The following is an 8,820-nucleotide window of genomic DNA, read 5'->3' as shown; positions in this document are numbered from 1 at the left end:
GTTAATTTAGGTGTTTCATATATTGTGTTAGCTAGCTAATTAATAGAGAGAAGTGTCCTCTCTTATCTCCGTGCTTGGTCGACGCTACGTACTATATACGTATATATAGAGAGGACTAGACACGCTAGCTAGTAAGCAAATGAAGGAAACAGAAGATCGTCATGAACATATGCACATACAGAGAGAAGTGATATCGACCACCTCTCCTTCTCCGAGAGATTGGTCGAACAACAAGTTCTCGTATATCTATCCGACACTACCGGCTACATATATACAATAATTATCTCTTACAATATAATCTCCTAATTATATATGAACATAGGGTCCACATAGTATTCTCCATCTTCAGCGATCACGTGGTCAAGGAAGAATGCCGCCAATTCCTCTTGAATTGCTCGCATACGATCTGGTGGTAGGAGTTCCCGCATCCGAAAGATCTAATTTGAAGAAGGGGGTCAATACATATATATATGAATAAATGAAACTCAACACAAATGATGGTAATGAAATAAAATTGTGAATATTATTGCTTACGCACTTCAAATTGTTCGTCAGAGTAGCCCCGCTCACAGGTCGTGTGGCGGATGGACTCGCAAACGTAGTATCCACAGAAATAATTCCCTTGTTCCTACCACAACCACTTTACAAGAAATAGAGGTCAATCAAACTGATAAGAAAGCATGCTAAATGGTATTGATGAAACTAGCACTTGAATCACTAGGAGATGCACGGAACATGCTACTATAGTACTTACTTTCGGGTGTCTAAATTGCAGCTTCTTCGGCAGTCCTGGAGCTTTTTTGGTGAATTTTCTCCAAACCCTGCCAGACAAAGAAAACAATTACTTCATATCAGGAAATGAACAAAGTTGCTGATATGGTGGATCGATAATGATCGATTTAAGTTACTTCTGGAGAATTTCAGTCATGTCCGCATACTCATGGGGATCTTTTCGTCTCGAGTCTAAGACGGTTACTAGTCCTTGTTCAAGCTTAATCTCTAAGAGAATATAGTGGAACCTGCGCACGCATGCATAACTCATCAATTACATTACTATAACCTGGACTAATAAGGGAAACCGAATATATATGCACAAGACAGTAACACTCACTTGAAGTTGTAAGGAAAGAGTATTATATCTTTGTTTTCATTTATTACCAACGATCGTAGCAAGTTGGCCTCGATATCTTTGGCATGATATTTAACCTCAGTTGTATCTATGAGATTTGTGTTAATGAACCCAATATCACCGATTTGTCTTTTCTTCAATTCGGCGATCTTCAATCTGCATAATATCACTAGTAGAAAACGGACCATTAGTACCGGTTTGTAAGGGCCTTTAGTGCCGGTTATGGAACCGGCACTAACGTTTCGGCACTAAAGCCCCCCCCCCCTTTAGTACCGTTTGGTGTTACCAACCGGTACTAAATGTTTTTTTTTTGAATTTTTTTTTGAAAATTTTGGATTTTTTTTTTATTTTTTTGAATTATTTGATGATTTAGTCTCTAATCACCTCTCTTAACTGCTCAAGTGTGGATCACTCATTCCAAATCATCTAACTTCCTGACCGGTCACCCATCCCTCTCACTACTCCAGCCCGAGCACGCTTAACTTTCAGGTTCTATTCTCCTTGTTTCCGAGTCTGCACTTGTTGTTTTCCTAACAATAGTAAGATGTCAATCCTATTAACCCTCAGGAGTTTAGCTTGAGCATGAAGTCACACATTTCACCGTTTAAGTTTGAAACTATTATTCTAAAAAAACATTAATTATTTAGTAACGCTAATATTTCTTGAATAAGTTTGACCATAGTTTGACCACAGTTTGACCATAGTTTGACCAGATTTGACCAAAATTCAAAAAATTGAAATAATTATTTAGTAGCACTAATATTCTTGAATAATTATGTAGTAACAGTAATATTTCTTGAATAAGTAGTTTGACCATAGTTTGACCACAGTTTGACCAGATTTGAACAAAATTCAAAAAAACTAAGATACTTATTTAGTAACACTAATATTATTGCGTAATTATTTAGTAACACTCTATATTTCTTGAATCAGTTGTTTGACCGGTTTGACAAGATTTAACCAAAATTCAAAAAAACATAAATTAGAGAATATCTTTTTTTCCTTTTACAATTTGTCATTTCAAAAATTGTCCTAAACCCTAAACCCGGGACTTAAAACGTCGGAAACTCTATGCTAAACAGTAAAAACTAAGGGTTTAGACCATATTATTGCGTAATCATTACAGACTGTTGTGTTTTTGACATATTCTGTTTTCGATGCACGACCATCTTTTAAAGTTCCGAACATTTTTTAAGAGCAAGAACATTTTTCAAAAATTAAGAACACTTTGTATTCATGAATTGTTTCTAGCACAGTTTGCTTTTGCCAATTAGATGAGAAATCATCTTAATACACATGAATGTATGAATTTCTAACACACAACCACAACTCAATGATTGCCAAAATATAATGAGGAAAAAACAGTAACTCATCAGCTACCAAAAATGTCTCAAGCAAGTCTAATTGTTCATTCTACAACGGAGACTTAATTGCTTTCAGGGCTGCATAGAGGATGAAAGCCTCCAGCGGTTCAACCATGCTACTAAGGGCGTCTTCAATGCCAACCTCCAAGCACGACAATGCATTTGTCCGTGTACAGGGGAGACCAGTCCGTGGACACGGAGGCGGCCATCCAAAAATCTCCGCATATGTCTGGTTACATGTTGGAAGAATTCTAACGAAATTGAACAAATTTGATGCATATTTAAATGCACTGGATGATATTCATTTATGCTTGGATGATTTTTACATAAAACCGAATGCCTTTCATCGTCGGTCGCGTCCTCGATTGGGACGTCCATAGCACTGGCCTCTGTCTGCCAGCCGACAACAATGGCAGCAATCTCCAGTTTCTACTCAGATGATAGGCTATCCTAGATGGCTTTGGAAGCAGTGCTCATGTCGGGGTGGGACGGTGGCGGCTGCTGGTTGTGGTGGCGCGGGTTGCGGGCGCCGCTGGTTGCCATGGCCGTTGGCTGGTGGGCGTGGGGGTGCAACAATGGTGGTCGACTTCGTCCTCCTTTGCTCGACGGCTAGGAGCGTTGGCTGGTGGCGGCCTGTGGTGAAGTGTTGGCGGCTCAATGCATGTAGCGTTGTTGGTCGGCTGCTGGCAGCAGCGGTAATTCGAGGAGGAAGGAGAAGACTATGTGCCAAAGGGTAATCCTTGTCTAGCTTGCACCAGGCCGATGGCAGCGGCAGCCATGGACCTCGTTACATGCTTCCTTTAGGCAGCATCACGGCTACTCTCCTTCTTCGGTTTTATCCGGGTGTGCCATTATCTTTTTGGACCGTCAGTTGCGGCGCTCCGGTGTCATACCCTCCCCGAAGGCATTTTCTAGGAGTCCACGGTTCGTCGGGCGCAACATCGTCTCTTCGTGACGTCTTTGTCTTGTTGCGAGCTTGGAGTGGGTTGTGATGGTGTCGTTGTTCTTTTGCATTGTTGTATCCTTCCTCGAGTGTGTGTGGTATGGTGTCAAGTTGTATGCATTGAGTTGTATGATCGTTGCTTTATTTGTAAAGTAGGAATGTGCCTTTTTTAGGTAAAAAACAACTCGAGTTCACGGCAACATGTACAAATATTCACATGCAAATTCGCAACACAACCACTCAAATGGTTGCGGATGCCTAGTGTAGGAGAGCAAGAAGGGTGGAGAGAGGGCTCACGATGATTGTGGTAGTAGTCAGTGTGCCTAGAGATTGCTCGAACGTAACGGGGAAGAGGTCAGCGCGGTCCTTGCTGAGGAGGATATGACAACCGGAGTTGGACAGCTATGGCCCTGGCGCGAGCAAGGCACGATGATGGGAATTGGCAAAAGTGGGATAACGGCTAGCGAAAGAAGGGTGTTGCCGGAGCGCCATTTTTGATGGGCTAGAAGGTGGCGGAGTCTAGCTTTGGCAGTGCGGAGGTGGCCGAGGGTACAAGTCAAAGGCCAAAGGTAGCCAGTTGGGGTCTGGTCGAATCAACCAATGGACATTGTTTATAAGAGCGTCCAACTTTGGACGTTGTCGGTATTGGCGTCCAGCCCTGGATGTTGTTATTTCTAGCGTCTTTCCTACTTTTCAAATTTCTCATTAATGTTTTATTAGTTTCCGAATTCTGGAATATTAATTATCAATAATAAAAAATTCGGGCTTGCTTGGCCGGTCCATCTAGCAACGTTCAGGTATAGTTGGTCCCATGGAATATTATTTCACTCGATCGTGTGGTCACTAGAAAGATAAAATTGCTTTAGTGTAACATAAATTAGTTTAAAATGCCGCAGTTAGTTCTTGTGGAGGCAGTGTTTTTGTTCGTTTGCTTGGTGAGTTGTGATGTGTGCTAGATCTCAGGTTCATGATGTGATTGAGCACATCCGTGACGGCCGCGTGGTCTCGGATGAGCGGGTCCTTTGACAGTGCTGGCAAAAATATCAGTTTTTGTAACATGGTTTCGACCCAGCAGGTCCTTCAACGATGTTGGCACCACACTGGTGTCAGCGGTACGGTCTGCGTTGATCTTTAGCAGGTACATCGACCGGCGACCGGCAACCGTGTCATCAACTCGCTGACATCTTTCATCGTAAAGAAAAATCTCGCTCACACCTTTGTTTTTGGCCCTAATGGAATTTGTTGGGCCTAGAGCAATGGTTCCCATGCAGATGCAGGGACCAAATCAAACGTGCTTTTTGTTCTCAGAAATAATAGTCAAACATGCTCTTTCAAAAACAGTCTTGTATAGTATCTTGATAGTACAAAAAGGCATGAATACAACGCCACGCGTCCTAGGACACCACTGCCAAGTCCGAGATGGATGAGAGTCTTTACCCAGAACCCTGACACGGAACCATAACAACGTCCTCAAGAGGAGAAGATGCTCACAGACACCACGGCTGTTGGCACCAAGGCGCAGAGCTTTCGCTCAGCAGCTCGCCCATGTCACCACAAGGCACCCAGGATAGCCATGATGTGCATCACCCTTCAGCTTTGAATTTAGGCCTCCCTATTGTCCACGACAGAGTGCTAACCCGAGCCACCCGCCAAGAGGCCTGCGGGTTCTACACGTACGACGCCTTCCTTGCCGCCGCCGCCGCGTTCCCGTCATTCGGCACCACGGGGAGCACGGAGACGCGGAAGTGGGAGGTGGCGGCCTTCCTCGGGCAGACCTCCCACTAGACCATCGGCGGGTGGCCCGCGGCGCCCGACGGACCGTACGCCTGGGGCTACTGCTTCAAGCAGGAGCAGGGCTCACCGGGAAGCTACTGCGAGCCAAAGCCGGAGTGGCCGTGCGCATCAGGCAAGAAATACTACGGCCGTGGGCCCATCCAGCTCTCATGGAACTACAACTATGGCCCCACGGGGCGTGCCATTGGGGTGGACCTGCTCAACAACCCGGACCTGGTGGCCACGGACGCGACGGTGTCGTTTAAGACGGCGTTATGGTTTTGGATGACGGCTCAGGCGAACAAGCCGTCGTCCCATGCCGTGATCACAGGCCAATGGGCCCCGTCGGGCACGGACAACGCTGCAGGCCGGGTGCCTGGGTATGGCGTCATCACCAACATTATCAACGGCGGGCTCGAGTGCGGTAGGGGACAGGATGACCGTGTTGCTAACCGGATCGGGTTCTACAAGCGCTACTGCGATGTCCTCTGCGTTGGCTATGGTAACAACCTCGACTGCTACAACCAGAGGCCGTTTAACAGTGGGCTCTCGGTGGGGCTTGCCACTGAGTGACAACATAAGACTTTTTTTTTGCGGGAGTTTTTTTTTGCGGGAGGAGTGACAACATAAGACTGTGAGCGAGTCCTCCATGCATGGATGTATGAATGTGATCACCCATAAATAAGCTTGAGAAGTACTGTTTGGGTAAATTTCCCATTATTGTGTGAGTATCTCTCGACTCGGTGTAGAGGTTGAGAATGTTGCATCTTTATTGAAAGGACTTTGCTACACCTACGTAATTTAGCTACGTAAGCCTACGTACTAGCTGATTTGGCCTATTTTGGTTGGACGACAAATTAGGCCCAGGCCCACACCGTGAAAATCATGGGGGAGGGGGGAGGGGGACGAGACTTGCCGTAGGATGAAGTGGGAGCATGGATGGAAGCATGGGGAGGGAGCAGGCAAGCCAGATCCGGGGGAGGGGGCTGATTAGTTTAGAAAGGAAATTATGTAGATAGATTGCGTAGGTCTAGCATTATTGTTATTAAAAACATGTCCTTCTGTGTTAGTTGTTCTTGATACGAGGCACACTTGACCCAAAATTGATTACCGTCATAATATGTGGATCTTGAGCATGTTTCGTGTTGGATAGATAGATATACATCCATGTTTACAGTTTATTTTTGACCTTGGAGGTAACTTTTGCCAAGCGGAATTGAGGGGTAGAAAGTTGAATTTTATGATAAATATGGGGTCAACACAAGTTCCTCATCTTCTATTTTTTCTTACTTGGAGACACCAAGCGTCACCAAGAAGGGGTTGGAGCTGGATGGTTTTATTTTGAGATGACACCAGCATCATTGTCGGTGCGACGTCACCGCAATCCTAAAACCTACTCCCTCCATTCTTAAAACAGTGTACTTTCAACTTTGTTGGAGGGTCAAACTATCTCAAAATTTAACCGAGTTTGTGCAAAAATATATCAATGTTTGTGAAATCAAATAGGTATATGATGAAGATATATTTTATCATGAATCTAATGCTACTAATTTGATGGCCCAAATGTTGGTGTATTATTGTATAAATCCTGTCAAACATAAAAAAAAGTTTGACTTTTCAACAAAGTTTGAAGTACACTCTTTCAAAGACGGAGGGAGTACTACACAAAGAATGAGAGACGAGAATCCCTTCCCCTCTACCTCACAGCACAGGGCAACAATCGGATCCGAAGGGGCGAGGAGATTGATCTGGCGTGGCGGCTATGATCTTGTTTGTAAGGAAACAGGAAGTTGAGGGTAATGGCTGCAAATTGTTAGGGACTTGATTGCAAGATTATGTCGTTTGTGAGGATGCAAAAAGAATTGTTTGTATGAGAAAACGGTCGAGGTTGATGCATGTACGTACACCGGCACGGTTGAACACTCGAACTTGAACAGCAGCATGATTAGCTAGCGTGTAGTGTGAGCACTTGAACATGTATGGTCAAATACATGATTAACATTATTTTTAATATATTTTTTTAATGTCTACTTTTCTCCATACACATTTTTCATTTTTATATACATCAGGAACATTTTTTTATACATGTTTAGCATTATTTCAAATATATATTTTGATGTCTATTTTTCTCATGTAAAGTTTATATTTTTGTACATTGCCTTAACATTTTTCAAATCACGGATTTTTACTTCTTTAAATAATTTTTAAGTTTTGAAATATATGTGTTTCAAACTTGATCATAATTTTGAAATTTAATTATGATTTTCAAAATATAAACAAAATGGGAAAAATGTGCATGACATCATCATTACGTCAGCCAAACAAAAGGTACTGGGCCAGACCATTAACCGGCTACCCGAGGGGAGGGCCACTACTGTGTAGGAGATCTCCTAGTCGGTGCCTATAGTGTGCCTTGAAGAACTTTGTTAGTGTGGGCATGTCTATTTAGATACGGAAGATAGGCAAATAAGCAAAGTAAACATTGCCTCCTCTTCCATTCCATTATTTATACAAGAAGAAATGATGTTAGTCAACTGCTAACATTTCTAGAGACAAGCATAGATAGAGCAAGAAAAGGGAGCAAAATATAGCACAATTATGTTTACTAAGGCAAGCAACATGCATGTCTACTTTCTCTCTCTGAAGCCACCGCACCATCCAATCTTTCTGACCCGTTGATGTTTTGAGAAGGCGCATTCCTTGGAGAAACTCGCTGCTCGACAACTAGGACTGGCCATATGACAGGCAAACATGATAGCCGACTTGGGTCCCAAGCGGGGGAGGGTCCAAAATATAAAAAAATATACTAGTAACCACTATACTGTTATCCATTACATCCAACGAATACCAAAGATATTAAAATAAATCTATTCGCAAGGGCAACTCTACACAACTGACTAATATCATGTATTAGTAAAAACAAACCAATTTGATCGTGATAGTTTTGTTGTGAGAGACTCGCAGGAGATCTTGTATAAAGACTATGAATAATCAAATTGTATGCACACGAAAGTAAGTTTGGCACCCCTTTTATGTTAGTCGTTGATTATTTTAAGAGATGTATTTTAATTCCAAGTAAAAACATGCACATGTAGTCAACATATCACTAATCCCAAAATTCAAGACCTATGTACCAATGGCACAATTTATATCCTTGAAGTTTCCATAAATATAATTAACCAATAGAAACTGCAAACCACTACTAAGATATTGAATAGACGTTGCACTTTCAAGATATCTACACTGTAATGATACTAGTATATATAGGGACACATGTAGACACACAGAAATACAGAAATATACACTACATGAGTTATGTAATTATTAAAGTTTAATCATTTTTTATTACAACATACAATTCAAATTTTGTGGAAGCAAATTTATCCATAATATAAGTCACAATTGTATAGAAAGAATAATAATTCTTATTTAACAATTTTGCATGGTTAATTATCACAACTAAGTATTAAAAAGAATACTCAGTAAGAACATATTATAATAAAAATAAATTGAAACAAGTATAAAAGTTTTGTATAAAGATATTTGTTTTATTTCGCCAATTTACTCGCATCATAAAAATAAAACAGCATCAAAAAAAACTTTATCAATAT

At 42.0% G+C, this 8,820-nt stretch overlaps 1 pseudogene; it reads left to right on the top strand.

Annotated features, from left to right (window-relative positions):
* The first annotated feature begins 4,981 nt into the window (after positions 1–4,981).
* On the top strand, positions 4,982–5,783 carry LOC123038319 (chitinase 2-like; annotated as a pseudogene).
* The last annotated feature ends 3,037 nt before the right edge of the window (positions 5,784–8,820 follow it).

This window comes from Triticum aestivum, chromosome 2A (genome assembly GCF_018294505.1).
Source record: "Triticum aestivum cultivar Chinese Spring chromosome 2A, IWGSC CS RefSeq v2.1, whole genome shotgun sequence".
In the NCBI taxonomy this organism is placed as follows: Eukaryota; Viridiplantae; Streptophyta; class Magnoliopsida; order Poales; family Poaceae; genus Triticum; species Triticum aestivum.
This window is presented reverse-complemented; position numbering and strand designations above follow the sequence as displayed.